This window comes from Lissotriton helveticus, chromosome 12, assembly GCF_964261635.1.
Source record: "Lissotriton helveticus chromosome 12, aLisHel1.1, whole genome shotgun sequence".
NCBI classification, from domain to species: Eukaryota; Metazoa; Chordata; class Amphibia; order Caudata; family Salamandridae; genus Lissotriton; species Lissotriton helveticus.
In genome coordinates, this window is record NC_136073.1 from 612,801,027 (window position 1) to 612,825,762 (window position 24,736).

A 24,736-nucleotide genomic window follows, 5' to 3' on the forward strand; every position below is an offset into this window, starting at 1 on the left:
CCCCTATTGGGCAGCTAACTTTGATTGGTCCAATCCAACCCACGCCTGTCTTTTGGGCCAGTTGGGGTTGCGATGAGGGCCCTTGTCCAGACACTGTGATAGACGGCAGGTCCTTTTTCTGGTTCTGTATAATTCCAGTTTATGCATCAAGGGTTGATATGCACAAAAAAGAATAGGTTAGTTTATCTATCCCCTTTTCCATCCGCTCTTAGAGACTTACATTTCAAATCTGATTCCTAAGACTGGTTCGAAATTAACTTTGGGGAAAGTCCTTTGGCAGTCTTTATTGTTTGATTAGTAACAGTTTATGAGGGATATAATTGTAAGCCCACCATAGTAATCTCATTGGCGATATGACAGTTTTGTTGCAACTGTTGAATTTATTCCTACGGTGTCGCGTGCTCTCCAAGCCACTGGAATCAAGCTATCCTGGCTGATGAGGGTTGAAAGCCCGAAACCGGTCCTAGGATGCTTGTTTCCAGTCCAGGGAGGACTTGGCTTGGCAGTTCGGCTGGACTGTTCCCATAGGGCACAGGGTAAAGACTGATTTGCATATGGCTGGGTTCAAACTGGAATGGCATGGTGAGCAAAAAAACAATGGATTTAGGCCCAGATATCTGTACTGGGGTTGATGCATGACATTTTTCTGCATTCTGTCCATCAACTGTTGTTTTTGTATTTGTCACCCCGAGTGCAACGGGTATGCTCAGACGTGAGTTCCGTGCTCTCCATGCCACTGGAATCAAGCTACCTTGGCTGATGAGGGCTGGAAGCCCGAAACCGGCCCTAGGATGCTTGTTTCCAGTCCAGGGAGACCTGGCATGGCAGTTCGGGCTGGACTGTTCCCATGGGGCACAGGGTCAAGACTGATTTGCATATGGCTGGGTTCAAACTGGAATGGCATGGTGAGCAAACAAACGTTGGATATAGGCCCAGATCTCTGTACTGAATGTATGACATTGTTCTGCATTTTATCCATCAACTGTTGTTTTAACACTATATTGCTCACAGTACATAAGGATTGACATACAGGTGAGCATATATTAATGCCATTTAAGAAACATCATTTCTAAAATGCTATAGCTGGCACACAACAGAAATAATGCAGCCAGGATAAAGCCAAAGACTAGGTAGTTCTCTAGGTTCAACAATAAATGGCTGTAGTGGGCGTGAGCTGAACAGAGAAAGACGGTGTTGTTTTTCTTCCGTTACTCCCGCTCACACTTCTTCAGGCAGATTTGTTTCCCTAAAATGGCACTAAATAAAACATCACCACACTCTGAGACATCTCGGGCAGTCGCTGCAATGGCAACATATAGATCTCTGAGCCTATTGCGAACAGAAGACAAACAAGTGACACACTAACACAGGCTTCACTCACAACGTGCACTTGCCATGTCAGGGTCTATCTGATGATGCACTTCATGCAGTAGTCATATCACTTCCTTCCAATGATGTTTTCAATCCCCGAAAAACATGATGCACAAATTCAAGACATGTATCTGCAAGGGGGGCTCACCTCGTTTGGCATATTCTGGCAAGCCTGGTTTCCAGCTATAAACCCAAAGCATTATGGGAGCTGGAAGCCAATACACATTTTTAGCAAGAGGGCAATGACAAGTTTTGTAATGGATCGCTAATCTGACTCACTAAAGTATTTTTCCTGTCAAGATTTGAATGAGATGAATTCAGCTATTAATGAGCAATCATCCATGAGGATTCAATACATTTATTTTGAGAACTGATCAATGTTTTACTTTTGATTCATTTGGGTTGCTCCATTATTGGACACCCGGCTGTGCATCCAGGGACGCCACCACTGGGGTGGCGCTTTGTTCAAGTTTTGTAATGTACAATGATAGTAAAAAGCCATGGTGGGGTAACAGTGTGAAACATGAAATTAGGTTACATGGCAGCGATAAAAATAGACTTTTTAATCTTAAGTGTCCCGGGTTTCTGCTTATGCAAAATGTGTGGGCCTGTGTTGTGCAAATTACTTTATTTAGTCCCTTATCCCCTAAAACTGGGAGGGTGGTTAGAAAAAAGATAATTCTCGTTGCTGGACACTGTATTTGCTTATCTGCAAGGGTATTGTGGGGACGTTCTAATAGAAAGGCATTTTTGCTTCTGAGCTGGAGACACCCCCAATCTGGGCCCAATTAACAGGAGCTCACAGGAGTGCCATTGTGGCTCATAGATATATAAGTAACAGCACAAGAGTAGGGGGCGTGGGCAGCAAGATGGCGGATGGGACGTGCCTCTAGAGAGCACCATCTCCCAACCACATTATCCTGCAGACTCCTGCCGTGAAAACGTCCATGTCTGCTGCGGGGACTTGGGGACTGCAACCTGCTGCTCTTGTGAGGAGCTGGGGCGATTCCTGGGTGAGGTCACACCTCAGAGTGGTACCTGCTTGATCCCGGCCTGTGGAGGCTGCTGGACCAGTCGCTGCCTGTTCCTGTGTCCTGGTCACCAGGAGGACTCCGCCAGTGGTTGCGGATTTTGGCAGGCCTGTGGTTGTTGATGGGCGAGGACCAGTTGCAGCCGGCATGACTCGCGGGAGGTGGTCGCGCCGGGTGAGGTTTAATTAAAAAGAAAAGTTAACCTACCTTTGAAATCCTGTGTCGTCTCTCTGCTTCTCTGCTCCTCTCCTGAACAGGAAACAGGGAGCCTCCCTCCCCTAAGCCAATCACAACTATGCCATTGCAGCATTGTGATTGGTCGGGACGCCGACCAGCCAGGCGTCTCTATGGGGAGACCTTATTCTTCATGTAAGCTGCATGCAGCCTACATGGAGAAAAGGCAGAGTGCACATGACTTTGTTTGGTCAGCCCCAGTGGCCCGACCAAACAGTCAGTGCCCTCAGCAGTGGGCAAGACACTCCTCCCCTGCCCTAGAGCAGACCCGCCCGCCCCCAACCAAAATCTTCTGCTTTCTTGCAGTGCGAAAAGCAAAAAAATAAAATGGTATCTATTATACCATTTTATGTTTCAGCTTCTCGCACTGCAAGAAAGCAATGGGGCGGTGCTCTTCTACCCACATGAAGGAGCCGCCCCTGGCGAGGACGCTGTTTGTCTTGCGACACAGAAGCGGGCTATCTGCCTGACAGTGCCTGTGCCATACTCAGACCTCATAAGGGAGCTGATCATGCCTGGTCAGCTGCCTGCTACCTACGCTGGTGAGATCCTCAGACCCGGCTGTCGATTGTATTACTGATCCTGTGAGTACTGCGGCCGGAGGTGAACGGCTGAGTGGCCCCCTGGAATAGGGGGCCCCTGGGAGTGACGTTAGGGCCCGCTGCGTGCTGGTGGGCTGGACCCCAGGAGAAATAGCCTGACGCTGTTGATCCTCGCATGGGCCCGCCTACTCTCCTGTGCATGTCTGTGAGGTGTGAGGCCCTACATGGGAGGCAGAGATTTTACGAGATCCTCAGACCAGAGACCAGTAGCTGACTGGAGGATTGCCTGCTGCACAGAGGCACGCTGTGCACTGAGGGAGGCCGCAGCTGAGTACTGCTGCTCTGAGCGGAACGCCCGCCGCCTCTGGCAGGCCAGACACCTCTCCATGCACAAATGTTTCCAATGCACCCATCCTGATAGAGACTTCTTTCACATGGTCTGGCAGTGCCCTGGCATTGTGCCATACTGGAGGCATATTGCTATAATGTTTGCACGGGTTCTTGGGAGGCACATTGACCTCACACTCAAAGTGGGTCTATTGAGGATCTGCGAAAACATTGGAGGGAATAGAGGTGATCAGATGTTGGTGGTTATTTCATTGGTCCCACCCAAGCATGATAATGCACAACAAACTGGAGGACAACATCTACAGGGCACAAGATGTCCGAAGAAATATGCACGTGTACGTGTGTGCCAAAAATAGTGGGACTAATATGAACTGCAAGGCACAGCGGAATCTGAGTGGCCAGTACAGACAAATCTGTAGAGTTTACAGCCGAACTGTGGGTTGGATGGCGACAGGTGGTTGGCAGGAGTGCACTTATGTGTTTGCTGAAAATTGCAAATAAAATGTGTTTATTAAACGAAATTGTTTAAACGATGGGTAAACATTTTATGAAACAATATCTCTCAATAAATATACCAAAGTGGATGATGGACGGAGCGTTTGAGCAAATCAAACACTCACCCGAGTCAATTGATCTGGGTTTAATCCATCACCGTTCTTTAGCTCACTCCGCCACCCCAGATCAGACATGGCCATATGCAAATCAGTCTGACCCTGTGCCTCATGGGAACAGTTCAGCCCAACTGCCAAGCCATGTCTTTCCAGGGAGAAGAGGCTAGGCAGGAAGGGGGAACTAAAGAAGGGGACAGAGTGGGATCAAGTGGGTAAGAGAGAGAGAGCCTGGAGAAGGGGGGGTTGAAACGAGACATGAGAAGGAGGGAAAGTAGGCACAGAGAAGGAAGGGGATGTAGAGGACGAAGGGGGAAGGGGAGGAAGGGCCAGGGAGCGTTCGGAATGGAACAAGAGGAAGTGGGGAGTCTCATAACGAGAGGAGGTGGAAGGGGCGTTGTGAAGGGAAAGGGGGAGGAAAAAGAAAGGATGGAGAGGAAATCTGTCAGATGGGAACAGGAGGGGGACATAGCAAAAGAGAAGAGAGTAGCAAAGGGGCTTCAGGAGGGGGAGGGACTCTCAAGGGACTTCAGGAGGTGGGGCTCTCGAGCACTCTACTCAAGTCCCCAGGGGTCCCTCTGTCCTCTACTGTGATCCGGTTCTTCGTGGTATCTGTAAGATGCTCTAGTGGGCACCACAGACTCCAATGTCTTTCTGGTTCCTCTACTGTATTTATCAGATGCCATTCTGCTTTTCTACAATGAGTCTCATGGTTCATTCTTTTCATCTGGCTTTCAGTATGTATTGTATTAATAGTTTAATATTGTTTACAAATAAAACACATATAAAAGCAGATAAAAACTGACCTACTTGCGTAACTAATTTACATTAAAAGTATTTTGGTTATTTAATCTTCTTACTTTGTACTCAAATAGCTTTTTCCATTTCACTATGTGACAGCTTGCCTTTTCAAAGAGTCATTCCAAAACTCACAACCTGCCTCACAAAAATGTTACTTGATTCTGACAATAATACAACAGCTCTGTTATGCTCGGTCAAAGTTAAATATTAAAATTAATAGATATAGTTAACAAGTGAAGTCTATAACAACATTCACAGTGACATGTATATGGCACATTGACTTTCAGAACTACAGAAACAAAAAAGGCAACACTGACTTTCCAGCAGAAACCCCATGCTGGTATAAATACTTGAGAATATAGCATAAGCATTGATTGCTTTATTAGCACTGGGTTAAATATAACAAAAATATCCTAACAATAAAATGTATATTCTAAAAAATGTACTAGTAGACCCAACAGGTCTCACTTTATATACCAGTGTTAGGCTATTATTGCTTTGCTAATGCTTATGTCTAAAGCATTCTTAAAAAGAAAAAAAAATCGCTGCTGGAGCATCATCACGACATGATGCACCCACTGCCATCTTGGAACAGGTTTCCACAGACAATAAAATAACTCCATGATGGCAACCAATGTGTGAAAATGTGCGGAGATATAAAAATGCTCGCGCACACGCCCTGGTGCACCAAAAGCCCTGTTGGCTTTGTATTTGTAAATTTAAGTTACAGTTCAAACATTGTCGACAGCAGTCATTTTAAACAGCAAAAAGAACTCTGCTGAAGTACAAAAAGAAAAGGCTTGAGTTGATCAGTAGCGTTTAGCACCTGCTGGGCACTCATCTTTTTTTTATAACTAAACTAAAAAAAAAAATTGGAACCAGGGAGGGGTGCGGTAGCAACGGATGACGCGGGTGAAAGGGAGGAGGGTGTAGTTATAGTAGTGAGCGGAAAGTGGGCACGAGAGGCAATGAAACCCGCACTTCCATGAACTGGTAAAACTAAAATTAAATAAAGCCAGGAGGGCCGGAGCCGGAGGTGCAATGAACAAGCGGCGGAGGAAAGGGGCTGCAGGATGTGAGGAGGAATTCCTCAGCAGGCGATGCTCTCCGTCCTCCCAATATCCGTGAATAGAGATCCTTCTGCGGGTTCCAGCAAGAAACTTGCAGGTGGCAAAAGAAACTCCCAGCGTCGCCAAATGTTAAAAGAAGAAACTCCAGAAAGTTACAGGTAGATTGAAGTGCGTCTTCCTCTTTATTCAAGACAAAGGTTTCTTAAGCCACGGTGCGGAGCAGTGTGTTCCCTCGGATCACGATCACCAACAGCTGATCGAACCCTCGGGGACGCACACGCCAAATACATCATAGCATTCTTAACAACAGCATTCTAAATGAGGTGACATGCCAAACATTCCCTTAAGCCCCAAACCAGTCCCACTACAATTCACCATCCGCCCCCACGCCATGTACTCAGTGGGAGGCCTACCAGGGAGGAGCCTGTTCTTGTGGTGCCTGCAGGAGATGCCTATGTATGCCTGGCTCACCTGACATACTGTTACTGGCTCCACGCGGAGGGGTCAAGTGGGAGCCCTATCTGACGAGGATGTGCTGAACGGCTCAGTGCTAGTGGTGGCCATTGCTGAAGAGGGGCTTTGGCCCAGGGCGCCTGGCTGGGGTTTATTTTATTTCTTTTATTTAATGCGATTTTATATAGCGCGAACATTACCCGAAGGTGTCAGAGCGCTTTCCAAAATAACTAGTTGCGTTGCATGAGGACTTTGGATTACATGAGATTACATAAGAGATACAAACTGAAAAAATTGCCAATGTAAAAGTCGTAAAGTCACTCAAGGAAGAGATATAAACAGATAAACTCCAAGTTCACATAGGAGTGGTAGTAAATACAAAGGTCTACTACATATACTAGAGTTTAGAGTTCTATATATACAAATTGCAAATTCACTCAGGATTACATTTTGACAGTGATTAGGCTTGGACAATTATATATTACATATTTACAGAGCAAGAAATTCTTGCCATCGTTCAGCCAAGTGTTGAGGTGGTGTTGCACTTAGGGGCGGTGTTCTTGGGTCCATAGGGGTCTCTGAGGTAAACGTTACCTAAAATTACAGCTATATTGGTTGCTGGTTCAGTTAAATGATGTGTAAAACAAGACCAATAGAGGAGGACAAGGGGTAAAGTACTGGCAGGGAACACCATAAAGGTCCTAAGCGGACAAAACCAGTGGTGATTCCTGAGATCACCCAGTGTGAGGCCGGTCACCCTCACCGCGTTGGACTGCAAAATAAAGACGTGAAGGGTGCCTCATTGGGAAATGCTGTGAAGGGGCAAGATTCAAATACAGGGCCCGACTGGGAGTTTATAATTCAGATCGACAGGTTTACCAGTCAGGTGTTTGGATGCTGGGAATCAGTCGGGTCCGAATGAGAAGCCGGCAGCGTTTCTTTCACACGTTCAAATCTGACGAACTTCACAAAAAACTTTTGTTGTGGCTCTGCTCCATCACGTCAGCGTTAATGGCTTTCAGGGGTGATTTATGCATTTAATGCCATTTCATCCTTTTCTGGTCTCCCTTTCCATTTTGGACCTTCTAAGTGTCTATTTCATTTACAGTTGATTCGTTACATCACATGTCGGAGGTATCAATAGCTCAGATTACCGTGCCCCGATGCATTATGGTCATCGGAGTTATTTAGACGTTGGTACAATACCGCGCAGTATGCCTCTGGGTAAATATTGATAAATATTGTAATCAGTGTGAAGCCCATAAGAGGAGTGTAGCAATGCTTGTTTGAAAGTATTTTCATAAAAACTCGATATAAACTCACTCTCTCCTACTATACTACTCTCTACTACACTCTAATACTAAAAAGTACTAACTACTGCTCTCTAATATATACTCTATTTTAAGTCATTCGCTACTCACTATACTAAATAAATATACTGCTCCATATACTATCTATAACTCCCTACACTACATCTATTTCTATCTACTAATTTTCATTACTCACTACTACTCGGTCTCTACTACTCACTAACTCCTACACGCTCTCTACACACTATCTACTACTCACTCTATACTACTCTCCACTAATCTACAATACTCACTAACTACTATTGCCTACAACTCACTCCTACACTACTCTATACAAGTATACTCTCTATTAATCAACTAGTCACTTTCTACTATCCATTAATCACTGCTAATACTCTCTACTACTCTCTAATGCTTAACAATTGCAATTGTAAATGACAATAACATATATTTATCAGTTTAAAAAAAACAATAAATGAAAAAAATAACATTTGCAATACCAATAGCTCTAACTTTAACAAAGATGAGACCATTGCATTGTAAATGCTTGTTATTAGCAGCTGCTTGGTGTTGCCGGGTCAGTGTTGCGTTCAATGCGCCGGAGGTAGCAAATCACTTAGTCGCCCAGTGGTTAAAAACATAAATGTGACACTGCAATATAATTGGTGTGCGCTATAGAACATTTTTTTTCTACAAATGTTTTCGTGAAGTCTGTGCATTTTGCTCAAAAAGAAAAGGGAGGCGGGAGCTTTAGATGGGCGTGACTATACTTAGTTCACCGTTTCATCAATACAATTATTTTGCAACTATTTTTAAACGTTATCCAATCACGGGCATTTCTGATTTGCTTATACTGAACATGCTTTTGTTAGCCTTTTCAAAGGCTTTTTGCGGCGGCTGTAGCAAATACATTACTGAAATGGCCACCGTGCGCGTATAGACCCTGCAGCACGAATGTAAACAGAGACCGCCTCTGATGGGCGGGTTTGCCATGATTCTAAACATCGAGTGGGCGGAGCAAAACAGTAGTAGGCACTATGAAATGCGATACTGTATTGACAAAGGATTTTCTCTTTTGTTGTCGAAACTGTGATCTTACAACACCGTGGAGTGCTCGCAGTCAACCCTGCAACCGTCCACCATGAGATTTGAAGAGCAGGTTTATGATAATTTATGCCAAGCAAAAGGACGGAAGGCAGTGAGAATGGAAGTTAACTTAATGTGTGTAACTTCTATAGCGCACACCAAACGTGCATTTCTCTTGACGTTTAATAATCGTTTTCAACGTGCATGTCAGTGGTACACTTCTAACCTGCGCTGCTTGTGCCTAATGAACTAAACGTGAGTGTGCTTTGCAAATCGAAAGACGGAGGAAAACTTTTATAAATATTTTTAAATCCTTAGAGAGCTGTGTATGTCACCTCCTTTATTTAATATATACATGTAATGATATTGCTCTTTTCAGTGTTTCCAAAAACTTATATCCGTGGTATTACTGTGGAAGGTTACTGTTTCGTTCGTGACTCTAGCGTAAATAAGCACTTCAGTCGTTGCAACAAGAGCCTCCAAGAAGAGTTTTCAAACCTTGATGTAAAAGAGGGAAGGTTGCAACAGTCCACAGGTCTTTTGGACGCTCTTTGTACTTTTGAGCTATTTGAGTTTATTTACCCAGAAATCTCTCGAAGGTACATCCCACTTTTGCCTTGTATACCATTTTTTTATCCAAACGGTGACTTTCAGGTAAAAAAAAAACTCACCAAAGAAAACATCGACATCATTTTCCCAACAAAAGTACTTTGTTAGTCTTTTGAAACAGCCATACTCAACGTCTGGGATGACATTCGCAAAGCCTTAGATGACGGTGATGCCTGCCTACTCATCCTTATTGACCTATCTGCGGCATTCGACACGGTTAATCATCCAGCTCTTCTGGAGACCTTGTCGAAGCGCTCCGGCATAAATGGCACTGTACTAAAATGGTTCACCTCTTTCCTCCAGCATCGCTCGCAACAAATTAAAATCAACTCCTGTCTCTCGAACCCAACAAAGGTAACACTTGGGGTACCACAAGGCTCGATCCTCTCCCCGTCCCTCTTCAATCTCTTCATGGAGCCCCTCACAATCGTCTTGAAAAAAGCTGGAGTGAGTTACCACCTTTACGAGGATGACACCCAAATCTATTTAAAAATCAAGTCCCCCGATGACACCCAACACCTCAATACCACTCTAATGGAGATCCAAACCTGGTTCAACGTCAACCACTTAAAGCTCAACCCAGATAAAACGGAACTGATCCTATTCTATCCAAAAAGCAACCATCGTCCTATCCAAGAGTGGCTCAAGAATCTGGTTGCCCTAAACTGCCCCCTCGTTCTATCCGACTCAGTTAAGTCTCTAGGCATCACCCTTGCCAAGAACCTATCTATGGAGGCCCACATCACAAACTCTGCAAAAAGTGCTTTTTTCTCTCTAAAACACCTCAAGAAATTGAAACCTTTTCTGCCCCATGAGGACTTCAAGACAGTAGTTCAGTCCCTGGTTCCCTCTAAAATCGACTACGGGAACGCCATCCTTACAGGCACTCCAAAAGCTCACCTAGCCCCTCTTAGGGCAGTGCTGAACATGGCCGCTTGTCTTGTATCTGGAGTAAAAAGATTTGAACACATCACTCCAGCTCTCAACTCCCTCAAATTGCTTCCCATGGAAGGGAGATGTATTTACAAGCTGGCCTGCATCACACACAAAACCCTCCAGTCTCCGGCCCCCAACTACCTGAACAACAAGCTGGTAAGAGCAGGGCAAACCAGAACCCTGAGAAGCTCCAACTCACTCCTTTTCATTCCACCAAAAATGAAAAAGAAAACCACCCACTTCCGATCGTTTTCTGGCAACGCTCCCAGGATATGGATCGCTCTCCCTGGGGTCCTCAGATGCAACCCCTCCTTCTCCTGTTTCAAAAGGGACCTCAAACTCCATCTCCTTAACAAATACTTTCCTGAACTACGTCAACTAACATAGACCTCAATATTCCGAGTTGTCTCCCATTCAAGGATTGTTGGTGAACGGACTATGCTAATCACCTTGTTTTTTTGCACAATTATTTATTGTTCATGCTGTATTCTTTATCCGTGATTTGCGTACTTACTGTCAGCCTTCTGGGTAATGTAGGGCCCTTCTGTTTTTCACAATGTGTGTGTGAAGCGCTCTGATACCTATGGATCTAGCTAGCGCTATACAAAACTTTTAAAATAAAATAAAATTTAAAAAATTTGCTGAATGCAAATTAGCATTCTGCCGTAAAAAGGCCTACAAGAAGAGATGCGTGGAGGCAGACATTTATATTTATATATATTTATAGTCTACCTGATGCTCACCAGTTGCTCCATTCAAAAACAATCTTTTTTTAAGGTGTCACTTTAAAAAAAAATTGTAGGCCCAACTCTTCTCTATTACTGCTGTTTTTTTCTTTTTCATGGATATTAAATGTGTGTCCTATTGCATTGCAAATGCTTTTTATTTCTTCTTTTGTGTCCTTCGGAATCTCCCCCTATGCCGTATTATTTCATGTCTCCTGATCCATGGAATGTGCCTGTCACTGAAACAGGGGGCTGCGATGTAAGGAATGATAATATGTGAATTAAGGTGTCAAACCAGGTGAGCTGTTTAGTGTAACAAAAACGCAACTCGCTGTATCCGATTTCGCCATGTAGGACAGCAATTTCTGTCTTTTTCGTGGACAGTCTGTGATCCACCCCAGTGCAACCCACTCAGGTTATCTTATAGAGTGGTGTTTATTTTAATTTAATTTTTAAACATTCTTGAAAATGCATTGTGAGAATTTAAGCTCTCAATATGACTATGTTTGTGCTACTTGGGGTGTATGGCATTTCAATAAGCCTTGTGTCTCACAATAACCCTACGGTCAGAGCACAAGTCCTAAAAAAGAAGTGGGGGGACTCACCTAGTTAATCAGTATGCAAGTGGCATCGCAGGGTGTGGCATTGCAGCGTGTGACATCATGGCGTTGTGACATCACAGCACGTGACATCACAGGAACTGGCATCACAAGAAGTGATCTCAGATCTTAAGCCCTCACATATATGTTTAGCAGGTGTATCATGAGTACATTTGATCACATTTCGAGTATACTTGCAAACCCTCCTGATTTAGGCAGAAGATTCACACTTTTGTAAACTTCACATAAACCAATGTTACCTTTTGTCAGCATTAAGCTTTCTCTAGCCATAGTGCTTTAAAAGAAATAGTGATTATTTAAATTATTACAAAGCCTCCTCAAGGTTAATAAGCGTATATAAATGCAATTTAGTTTGTGCAAATACTGGGAAAGACCAACACATCTGATGTTCTAACAGTGCACGCAAATCAATAAACAGAGCCTGAACAAAGTGAAAAGCTGCCTCTCCTAAGTATATGTGAGGTGCTAACAAGGTGCGAGCCTTTGTTTCCCCTTTGCTGCAGTTGCATCAGGTGTGAGGCTCCTAACTGCTGCCAGCCAGGAAACTCCAACAAAAGGAGGCTTGAGGACCCCTGAGACTCGGCCTTTGTTATGGCAGAGCATCCCAGCAGGAGTCAGAAATAAGAGAGCCCCGTCCCCGCCTGCACGTTGTTGTGATGGAAAGCAGACAACAACCTGCAGGCGCTGCTGAATGTGTCCAGGTGTTTGGAAATTACCCCGGTACGAAATCAGCATCTTTTTCAGTGGGGCTCACCTTCTTGGCAGGGTGGACGTCATCCACCCTGTGAAAGAAGTGGGGGGACGCCTTCCACCCACGTGGAACCCCGACTCAAGCCCTGCCTTCGGTGTACTAACCTCAGAGGACATGTATAAGCCAATCTTCATTAGGTCTGGCATCACCGCACAACTTTTGCAGAGGCCTATTTTTGCTATTATTAGAGTTCGATTGCACTGTGCATGAGAAATCTCTTGTAAATAAAACAAGCATTTGCAATGCAATAGGTCTCGCATTTACGCGTTAGAAGTTGAAAGGAAAATCACCCTTAAGAGACTATTCAATGCTCGTGGAGTAACGACATGTAAACAAGCTTTGATGGCATGCCTAAACCCTAAAGACGTATTAATGAACTCCGCATTTGTAAAAATGTTATGTGTTATTGGTAAAAAACTTGATGAGAATATTTTTGTATTTTATTAACTATGCGATATTAGAAAAATCATGTATATAATTTTACATTTTTTATACTTGGTGATATTTTAAGCATTTTTGTAAGATTTTAAATAATCAAACAAATAAACTTGACTGACTGGCATTTACGCGAGTTTAAGCTATTGGCATGGTAAATGACAATGCCTTATATTTATGTTTCAAAAACCAGAACATAAACAAAAGGCATTGTCATTTGCAATGCCAAGAGCTCAAGCTCGCGTAATTGCGAGACTTTGTTGCATTACAAAGGCTTGTTGAAAATGCGAGCGAGGGGCTTTGGCTCGCTGTATGGCGTAGGGAAGCAGGGACAGTACCCAGGGGGTGCGCGGTGCCAAGATTTCAGCCAATCAAACGAGGCGAACTAGGAGCACGTGGAGACCCCAGAGCTTTAAACGGACTTTGAAAAGTCTGGATTGTCGTTTGCCACATCCAATATTAAACCAGCGAGGGAGTTACTAAATAAAAACATTTGATTGAGATGTTTAGCTACATTAATATGGATATGTGTTGATATATATTTATTTGTTATGATTCTGCACTAGATGTGGCTGCATTTCCCACCCCACCAGTTAACACTGCTAACTGTTTTCATATTATACAATAGCCACCCGTGGGTGACAGTTCGGTGTAATGTATTTGCACCTCTAAATAAAGTTGGGAGGCAGAAACGCTTCCTGGGCTTACACTAAGTATCCAGGTACGAGGTGCCATCACCAGTTGTTTTCTAAGGACTCCAAGAAGAAGAAGAAAAAACACGAGTCTGTCTGGAGAGATCACTTTGTAGCCTTCGGGAAACAATTCTACCACCACACCCACCTGTACCCGAGAGGCTCAATGTGCTGTTGTATCCAAAGCAGAGTTTTTATTTATTCGATTTATTTATTTAATGCATTTTTATAGAGCGCGGACTTTACCCGAAGGTGTCAGAGCACTGTACAATAGAACCAGTTACGTTACATGAGAGAACTGTTGCGGGAATAAAACATATGTCTTCATTACTTTAACTTGTGCGGCGCCTTTGTCTATGCGCTTAGCACGCGGGAGCACCGAGGATGAAAAGTGATAAATGCCTACCTTACAGTGCCGGATCCTCCCTTTGCATCCTCCACTATCAGGGGTATCAGCACGAGATGAGGCACCCGTCTCAACCGGAGACTGTCCCCCCAGACTGAGTTGCTCTGTCCCCGGACAGAGTGCGCCCTCAAGAGAGGCTTTCTGCCCCGGGCCGCCCTGCCGATCGAGCCGGAGTCCCTCTTTCCGACCGAGTCCCTGTGTCCTTCCCCGTTCCGATGTCGCCTCCGTCGCTCTCAGCACCCTGGACACTGCGGGAGTACTCCTGTGCTGCGTTGGGCAGCAGGCTGTCTGTCCTCTTCCTGGTTGTGCCCTGGGGCTTGCTCCTCGGTTAGTCAGCTGCAGGCTGTCTGTCCTCTTCCTGGTTGTGCCCTGAGGCTCTCCGCCTGGCTTGCTCCTCGGTTAGCCAGCTGGCTACTGCCTGGCTGCACTGCCTCTGCCTGCTCTCAGCTTCCTGGCGCAGGCTGCTCACTCGCAGAGCTGGCCTCTGTCCCTTGGTCATGGGGGGAGGGGTCTTAATCCACCCAGGGATCATTGACTGCCCTTTCAGGAGGCAGTCGCTGCGCACATTGCTGCAAAGTAAGGGAAGCAGTCACAGTGTCCCACTGCAAGGCAGCCTATCTGCCCTACTATATAGTGTATTTCTCCCCCTGTAATGTCCCACTTTACTTTAAACACTCCGCGCCAGCCAGTGCTGAACCATAGATACATCCTGTCACTTTTGGCCTTTTTTAATGAAAGTATCAAATATGTCAGCCTTAAAGAAAAAAAAAAAATATATATATATATATATATATATATATATATATATATATATATATATATATATATATATATATATATATATATATATATGTATATATATATGTATATATATGTGTACCATTTGCCTATGCCCCCATATCTTTATTTATATTCACTATCTCACCTACAGGTCGCATGTTTATTATATCACCGTGCGTCTGCTCCGTATAAATACATATTTTCTGCTGTTATGTTAAGATTTTCTGCTGTTATGTTAAGATTTTCTGCTGTTATGTTCAGTGTATGTATAGTCTATAATTCCACAAACACTGAATTCAGTAAAGTTTAGATGTCCTGCTGTGATCATGCTTGAAAGCATTATCTGTAATGCTGTATGTACTGTTTTACTCTATTCTATGCACCCTGCCTGCCCTGATATAGGTATTCTGCGTGCCCGGTTAAATGCATAATCAAATGAACTATACAAGCCGCATGTTCTACTCTATACACCGTATCTGCGAAATGCACAATAGCTGTACTGCAACATACACGTTTAAAGATGGTTGGTACATGCATCGTGTTAGTCTGTCACTCCATGTGCACATGCCCCCCTTATTGTCCTTACTATATGCACTCTTCCAGTATGCATTCAGTCTATCCTGCTATATACACCGCGTGTGTTATAATATATGGACGTTGTTTGTTGTGCAATATGCACAGGCTACCTACTACCTCGTTGTCCTATTCCCACCTTCTTCTGTGTTGTTAACATTTTTCTCAATAAAATCATTTGAAATAAAAAAAAACTATACACTCTATCCTGCAATTTGGTCTGTGCTTCTCTTGCTACAAGAACCCTGCCCGTCACAAATTTCCCACATCACGCACAGCCAAGCTGCAGGTGCCGTCCGGCCTAGCTGCGCAAGGTTACTCCCCGCCCCAAAGCCTTACAAATGCCCCAAACCCCTCCGCAACCTGAAACTTCCATCAAAACAATATGGGGGGAGGCTCACCTGCGCCTCTCGTCTCCATAGCGACAGCCAATCGTAGCGCGGCATTCAAACCTCTAACGTGACGTATTGGAGCTACTGCGCTCAGTCAGGCAGTCTCGCCTCTGTGAGAGAATAGAGACAGCAAAGGCACGTGCTGCTCTTCTTTAGCGCCTCTCCTGGCACAGATCTGGTACTGCAAACCAGAGACTTTCAGCACAGCAAGTGATTCTTTGGCTCTACGCCCAAGATTCATGTGCTGTGCTGAAAGTCTCTGGTGCCCTCTTGCGGCGGGTAGTCAGTACTGAACCCTGACAAGCAGAGGACTCGAGCGTCATTCCTCAGTTTTAGGAAAGGCAGCTCTGACAGCTTGGCCTCGTTTTGCTAGACGTCCCACCACATGGCCCAGTAACACAGTGGTGTGTTTTTAAGTCTGTCTTAACAGTGCTGCTGTCCGCAAAACATTTTGTTACTAATTCTTTAAAGTAAACATGCTCTGGGCCTCTGCTAACACCAGGAGAAGTTTTACTTTTCTTGTGTCATGCTATGAGTATTGTTAATGTTTCATTCCTGCTTCCAGAGAGTGCTTCTTTTGGAATTAAGGAAGGAGTTTTATTTATATCTGAATAGTCAGCGGTCAGAGTGCCTTAACCCCTTTGCTGCTAGGCCTCCCCCCCGCCCCCCCCCCTGCTAAGCCTTTTTTTTGCCTATTTGAGGTAGTTCGCGCTTAGGCCCCTGTAACTTTTTGACCACCTAAACTATTCATGACAAATTTGCGTCCTTTTCTTTCAACATCACATGGATTCTAAAGGTACTCAGGGTTTGTGGCTTCCCCTGGAGGGGACCCAGAAATTAGCCAAAATACAGCAACATTTTTTTTTTGGGGGGGGAGGACTATAGATGAAAGCATCTATTTTTTCCCTGCATATGGTATCAACAAAGGGGTTGTAGTGCTAAAATGACCATCTTCCCAGCTTACACGGACAAGTAAACTTTTGTCAGAAAACCACATTTTGTTACACAGTTTTGGCATTTTTCTGGGACATAGCCTATTTTTGCTATTTTTTGTGCTTTCAACCTCCTGCCAGTTAATGGTAAAAATGGGTATGAAAGCTATACATTTTTGAAAAGTAGACAACATTTTGAATTCAGCAAGGGGTCATTTGTCTAGATCCTTCAAGGTTTTCGTATAGAAACTAACAGTTGAAAATAGAAAAAATTGAAAATAACTCCATGTATTCTTTTGCCAGGGTTACCACAACATTATGCACAGATGGTTGATCCAGTTGTGTAGGAACTTTGGCACAACACACTGTAAAGAAGCATTCAGGCTCCTAAAATATAATACTGAACTTTTTATTGTCTACTCGGTATTGCGTTTTCTAAGTTCCATGTGGTGGGACAGGATGACATTTCTTAAACTTTAACCATGGACTAAGCTTTATGATTAACCTTCTCACTGTTTTAAATTTCAAATGTATTTTTAATTCAAAATTGTTTTTATACTGACTTTTAGCTTTTGTAAACTGTTTTAGCATTGTTTAAATTTATATGTGCTTGTTCTTTTATGGTGTATACACCAAAATAAATAAATTATGATGATGAAAATAAGTTTTAAAAAAACAGTAATTTGTGCCAATGTTTTCACCTGTAACTTCTACTAAGTATGACAGATGTTTGAAAGCAATATACGCTACATCCGCTGGACCTTTCTGGTTGTGGGGAGATATAGGACTTGTAGGTTCACCAAGAACCAGACGAACCCAGAGCCAATAACTGAGCAGCGTCTTTTTATTGTGTACCAGGTATATAGCAATTTATTTGGAAAAATATAAACAGGGAAAATCGGTATGAAAGTCACCTATGTATTACTGAAATAGGAACAAAATATAGAGTTTAGAAACAGTAGCTATTTGCACATCTCTGAAATTGTGGGTACCCATACCAGCATGTGAATTATAGGTCATTTTTCAAAGTGACTTATTTTTTACACATTGTCTTACATTTGGAAGGCAGAAATGCATTGAAAGTCAATAGATAATAACAGTTGCTCCACAATTTTGTGTTCCCCTAAGTCTCCCAATAAAAATGATACCTCACTTGTGTGGGTAGGTGTATTGGCCGCAACAAGAAACAGCCCAAAATGCAACGTGGACACACCACATTTTCACAGTGAAAACAGACCCTTTTTTTGCAAAGTGCCTAGCTGTGATTTTGAACCCTAGCTCTGCCGGCACCTAGGGAAACCTAGCAAACCTATACATTTTTGAAAACTAGACACCCAGGGGAATCCAGGATGGGGTGACTTGTGTGGCTCTCACCAGGTTCTGTTACTCAGAATCCCTTGCAAACCTCAAAATCAGTCAAAAAACACATTTTCCTCACATTTCTGTGGTGGAAAGTTTTGGAATCTATGTGGATCCACAAAATTTCTCCCACCCCGCATTCCCGAAACACGTCCAAGAAAAATGGTATCTCACTTGTCTGGGTAGGCATAGTGCCCATGACAGGAAAAGGTCCAAAACGCAACGTGGACACACCACATTTTCACAGTGAAAACTGACCCTTTTTTTGTAAAGTGCCTAGCTGTAGATTTTGAAGCCAAGCTCTGCCGGCACCTAGGGAAACCTAGCAAACCTATACATTTTTGAAAACTAGACACCCAGGAAAATCCAGGATGGGTTGACTTGTCTGGCTTTCACCAGGCTCAGTTACTCAGAATCCCTTGCAAACCTCAAAATCAGTCAAAAAAACACATTTTCCTCACATTTCTGTGACGGAAAGTTCTGGAATCTGTGTGGATCCACAAAATTCTACCTCCCACCGATTCCCAAAAGTCTTGCAAGAAAAATGGTACCTCTCTGTTGCGGGCCTAGGGCCCGCAACAGGAAAAGACCCAAAACGCAACATGGACACACCACATTTTCACTGTGAAAACTGACCCTTTTTTTGCAAAGTGCCTAGCTGTAGATTTTGAACCCTAGCTCTGCATGCACCTAAGGAAACCTAGCAAACCTATACATTTTTGGAAACTAGACACCCAGGGGAATCCAGAATAGGGTGACTTGTCTGGCTTTCACCAGGTTCTGTTACCCATAATACCTTGCAAACCTCAAAATGTGTCCCCAAAAACACATTTTCCTCATATTTCTGTGGAGGAAAGTTCTGGAATCTGCGTGAATCCACAAAATTCCACCCACCCCACATTCCCCAAAGACGTCCATGAAAATTGGTACCTCAATAATGTGGGTAGGCCTAGTGCCTGTGACAGGAAACGGCCCAAAATGCAACATGGATACAACATGGACACACTACATTTCCATAGTGAAAACGGACGCTTTTTTTGCAAAGTGCCTAACTGTAGATTTTGAACCCTAGCTCTGCCGGGACCTAAGGAAACTTAGCAAACCTATATATTTTTGAAAACTAGACACCCATGGGAATCTAGGATGGGATGACTTGTCTGGCTCTCACCAGGTTCTGTTACCCAGAATCCCTTGCAAACCTAAAACTTTGTCAAAAAACACATTTTCCTCACATTTCTGTGGTGGGAGGTTCTGGAATCTGCGTGGATCCACAAAATTTCACCAGTCCCGCATTCCCCAAAGTCTTCCGAGAAAAATGGTACTCACTTGTATGGGTAAGCCAAGTGCCAGCGACAGGAAACGGCCCAACGCACAACGTGGACACCACATTTTTTTGCAAAGTGCCAAGCTGTAGATTTTGAACCCTAGCTCTGCAGACACCTAGGGAAACCTAGTAAACATATTGATTTTTGAAAACTGGACACCCAGGAGAATCCAGAATGGGGTGATGTGTCTGGCTCCTCACATTTCTGTAGTGGAAAGTCTGGAATCTGCGTAGATCCACATATTTCCTACCACCCAGCGTTACCCCTGGTCTTCTGATAAAAATGGTACCTCATTCATGTGGGTGCCTCAAGTACCCACGATAGGCAAGGGCCCAAAACGTATTGAGGAGATATCAAAATGACCTATCAGAAAACAATCTGGTTTTGCAAGGGGAGTCACGTGGGTTTGCCCCCAGGCTCGGCGGCCATCTTTGGAAATTACCAAACCTACACATCTCTGAAAACTAGACACCTGGGGAAGTCCAGCAAGGTATGGACTGAGAGAGCGCCATGTTATTTTGAAAATTGTAGGGGTGCATCATATTCACCCGTAGTCAGCACCCGCACATTTAGAGGATCTTACTAATGCATGGGTTTAGAAATGTAACATTAGGCCGGGGATCAGTGCAATATGTAGTAATGTGTTACAGCTAATTACAAACTAATGTAGTGCCTTAACTAGAAATAATGTTTTGCATAATGTAGAAATGTAATCAGATGTGAAATGTCGTATTAGGAATGATGTGCTTTATTGAAGTACACACGTAGATGTTAATAAGTGAATTAACATAGGCTTTTAACATGAGAGATACGCTGCTTACATTGAAAATAGAATTAATGCCTTAAAGTGATGAAATGTAATGTCATGCCATGTTAAAAATGCATTTAAACGTGCACAGGTCTGGGATATGATGAAGCCAGTAGAGGCCTAACTGTAATTCTTTGTTTAGCCTTAGTCGAAAAGAAATGATTTTCTCTCTCCTGGGAAAGGCTGTCCTCGGCGAATTTGAATTGTAACTTCGAATGTGTGCAATGTTGCTTTTCACGTATTTCGGCCTGCATGTGCAAGGCCACAAAGCTCGTTAGGTAGAATGTTCCATTGTTTAGAAGTTAGGCCGGTAGGAGTGAGGACGAGTAAATGCAAATGGAATGTGCATCTGCAACATTTGGCGGAGAAGGTGCCTGGGACCCAAGTATACCCCAACGGACGCTCGGTGGAGAGGTGCCATGCTGGAAAAATCCGTGGACCTGTACCTGCCAGAGGGGTGAGCTTTGGGGCGTGTTGACTGTTTTGGGGGTTTTGTATTAGGGACAGCACCACGCGGGTGGAGGGCAGAATTGAGCAGATTTTAGTGGAGAGCAGGCTGGTAGACAGAGAGGAGTAGACAGAGCCAGAGATTGGGCTTTGGGAAAGGCAGGATATAGAGAGTTGGGAAACTTAAGGCAGAGTAAGGTGTAGGAAGGAGCATCTTAGAACGAGCTCGGTAGCTGAGGCTACTCATTGAAAAGTTAGTGTATTTCTTAGGAAGTCTTCACTGCTAACACCTTTATTCTTGCCTGGGTGCGATGTTAAGTAGGGATGTCACTTTAGCGTTAGTGTAGGGACAGTCTAACCAAATTATTTTCCTTTCTGTAAATGCAGTCCAGACTTCCTGCATTGTCGATCATAGCATGCCTAATGCTTCTTGAATTGACTTTAATTTTTATTCTAAGTCGACTGAGACTTCTGCCTAGGATTATGTTTGTATTAGTGCCGGTTTATTTTCTGAATCTCTTGCTGAGGTGTCTGTATGTTCAGTTATTCTTGGCTTTGTAATACATTTTTAACTGAGTTCGTAGTCGGTGGTTCTTTATCTTGAATTCGATTTTGGGTTTAGAGTGATTTAAAGTCATGTGTTTGAAAAATCTTCCCTCTACGCTCCTAGGCAGGTAAAAAGGTCCAGTCGACCTCACCTGGGATTCTCGAGTTTGGTAAGATAAAATCTAGATGAGAATCCCAGCTTCCCCAGTTGGTAGCAGAGGATGGTTCCCTTCTAGAGCGAGGGAAGATCTAGATTAGGATAAGGATTTCCCAAGGCCCATAGAAATTAAGCGATGAGTGCCCAGTGGATTGTTGGCGGAAGACGGCATTTCATGGAAACTGACGGAGAGTGACGGTGCGGCGAAAAGCAGCAGTTTGTGGGAGAGTGAGTATGAATAGGGTTATATGTTGTTAGATTGCGGTGTTTATATGTTGTGTTGTGTTGTAATGTCTTGAGGAGTTGGAATGCCTGTTGTATGAAAGGAGATCAGGCTGTGAGTGTGCGCAGCCCGGGAAAATCTTAGGCTCAAGGAGTAGCTTAAGTGGGTCGGGTGTACGGTACACCCATAGTAATTATCGACCATTGTTCAGGGGATCGTGATGTACCATCGATTGCCCGCTGTACCGAGATAGGGGGAACAAATGTGTGAGTGCGTGAGTAACTGACGCTGGTCGTGAGTTGCTGTGTGTTTGTAACCTATCAGTTGAGGTGATTGTCCGGTCGTTTCGTGGACAGACAGTTGCCAGTTCGGTGACAATTACGCGACTGTGGACGTACAGTCAGACTGTGGACATATAGTCAGCGCAGTGATTGCTTGGTCGTAAGTGATCTTTTCAATGTATAATTGGGACGTGTGTGTGAGTGAGAGACGAACTGTAAAGGAGGGGAACTGCTGTGGAAAGTGGAGGCGAGTGACGTCAAAAGGTGCTGCGCTGTGATAGGGCGGTTGGTGTGAAGCTGCGCTGGGATTGGTGGATTGTCATCAGGAAGTAAAACAGCGCTGCGAAAGGAGAAACGTTGGGTTTTCATCATGAAATGTTTTAGAGTTTTGTGAGATTTGTTCAGAAAAGAAAAGAAGTTAGAGCATGGGGGGGGGGGAAGAGGCTCCGCCCGAGGATACTCCAGCCCATTACATGGCTACAAATGTGGGGTTGCATACTATATTGTGGCTTGAAAACTGGTGCAAGATGACTGAACGAAATGAAGAGTTGACCTTTCCTAGATACGGAAGTTTTAGATTGGAAGTGTTATATCAGTTGAAATCGATTATGGCTTCTTTGCGACCTTTACCTAGACCAACACAGTTTGAGGCATTGAATGCATGGATCAGGGCGGCACACGAAAGGAACAGGGACAGGCGACAGGAAAGATTGAAAAGATCAGTTAGGGCATTCCAAGATGCGAGGTGGGATGCATTGGAAAAGAGGTGGGGAGTACAGACGATTGAGGGAGACAAATTGTATCCGCTGTTAGTTTAGACAGGAGACCCGCAGAAAAAGAACGTTGACAGCTTGATAGAAAGGATGTTATCTGAGAGACCACCTCCGTACAATCCAGAGGCAGAGGGGGAGAAATCAGTCCCGACAGAAAGCGCTAGGGTACCGCAAGCTCCACCTAATACTGAAGTAGTGGGAAAGCTCTCAATGGGGGAAATGTAGAATGCAGAAAGTATGAGTTCTCAGAGGTTGCCAGATGCTCTTACACTACCGGTTACCATCGGTCCCATGGTGTCAGTGTACAATCCAGAGCAGATGAGAAGTGGAAATCCACCACAGATAGGGATAGAAGGGAGTACTAGCTTTGGTAGGAATTAAGTGATGGGTGGATTGAGTCCAATGTCGAGGCCTGTGGAATCGAGTACCCCGTTACCAGCTACGGCAGACTCGTCAAGAGGGCCGATGGATCTAAGGGAACCAAGGCCAAAATCTCTTGGGGAACTGAGGGCAGATTTAAGAACATGGGAGACAGTTGAAGGAGCTCAGAATGACAGGTCAAGAGAGGACTGGGTCCATGAGAGTGCAGAGAACAGGACGGCTTTCAGAGGCGCATCTGAGGCAAACAGGTGCAGGGAACAAGACAGTGCTTGTAGAGAATCGAGTGATGCATCTAGTCGAGGTATTCTGACGGCAGCAATAAAGGGAAAGAGACTGGATGTGATGCGACTGAAAGCAGAGGTGGATGAAATAGTGGGGGGAAATTTGCCTTTAGAGAGAGTGGAACTTTATGAGCCAGATGAGTTGCTGTTTGTAGCGAAGGATGTGACATGGAAAGCTTGGTCGGCCCACGAGAAGTTGACTGAATTGGCGAACAAATATGACGTGGACTTGTCTAGGACAAAGATGTTGCAGGGTAATCACAGACTGCAATATACTGATCGGGATCTAGAAGAGAAAAGGGTGATAGGACTAAAGACTCACATTAGAAAACTGATTATAGGGATACAGGCCTGGAGCAGAGTTGACAAATGGGAAGAAAGGTGGTCAAGAAAAAGAGTGTTAGAAGGAGTGTGGCAGAGACCCCTCTTCCAGAAGGAGGAATGGTAGGAATTGGAGCATACCCTTTATGGGAGGTGGCCAATGGAGGCTATGTACATGTGCCCTGGAGTTGGGGTGATTTGGCTGCATTTACGAATGATTTCCTAAAGCTGAGAGAGAGCCCTGTCGAGTGGTACAAACAGGTAGAGAGGTTCGTCAAGATCTATAAAGTGCTGTGGATTGACATGAACACTCTGTTTGACATTGTGGTTCCGGGAGATTTGTGGGTAACATGCAAGGTTGCTATCGAATGGCCCACCTCTGAGCCAGATAGAGATGCTGCCACAAATGGACCATCACCTTTAGTTATGAAAAAGTACGAACAGGTGATTACATGGCTGAAATATAAAGTACCACCACAGGACATTGACTGGGTGAAGATAGATCGGATGGTTCAGGAGCCTAAAGAGACGGTGCATGAGTATTATGAGAGACTTCTGCACATTTTTAAGCAGTACAGTGGGTTAGATGTAATGGACCCTAAGGACATGGGACAGTTTGTTTCTAAGTTTGTTCTAGGCTTGAGACCCGAGGTCTGTCTTATGATCCAACAACATTTGATTTGCTGAGAGGCGCTAGGTGGTGCTGGACGGTGATGGCCGCCTTCGCGTAGAGCTCCTGCCGAGCCAGGAGTAAAGTCATACAAAATCCTCATCCTGCCTGGCACGATCGGCTGAAAACCACCACAAATGCATGCCTGAAGACGCGCTGCTGCCGTGGGCGACTTTCCAGCCCCGAAGCTGCCACGCCGCGCCAAAAATCGGCAGAGAAGCCGTCCGTACGGCAGGGACAGGTTAGAGGGCGGAGCACCAGGACGGCCGGCTGAACTACGCGAGGCCGGGGAGGAGTAGGCCGGCCGACCGGAGGAAACACCGTGAGCCTGCTCTGCACCGGGAAAAAGCCGCCAGAAACCTCCGCTGGGCTCTGCATGTCACCTGCCCTCTGAAGCCTTGCAATTAATCGGTGCGAGGCCAGCGCTGCCCCAGCAACGCGCAAAACCATCGCCGGAGG

General features: G+C 44.5%; 1 protein-coding gene across 1 annotated transcript in view; it reads right to left on the reverse strand.

The window, feature by feature from the left end:
• Window positions 1-14,486, reverse strand: part of IGSF9 (immunoglobulin superfamily member 9) — a 641,834-nt gene extending 627,348 nt beyond the window's left edge. Inside the window, 1 exon segment of the mRNA XM_078669195.1 lies at window positions 14,029-14,486. The gene's annotated coding sequence lies outside the window, so the exon portion shown is untranslated.
• Between the last annotated feature and the right edge of the window lie 10,250 nt (window positions 14,487-24,736).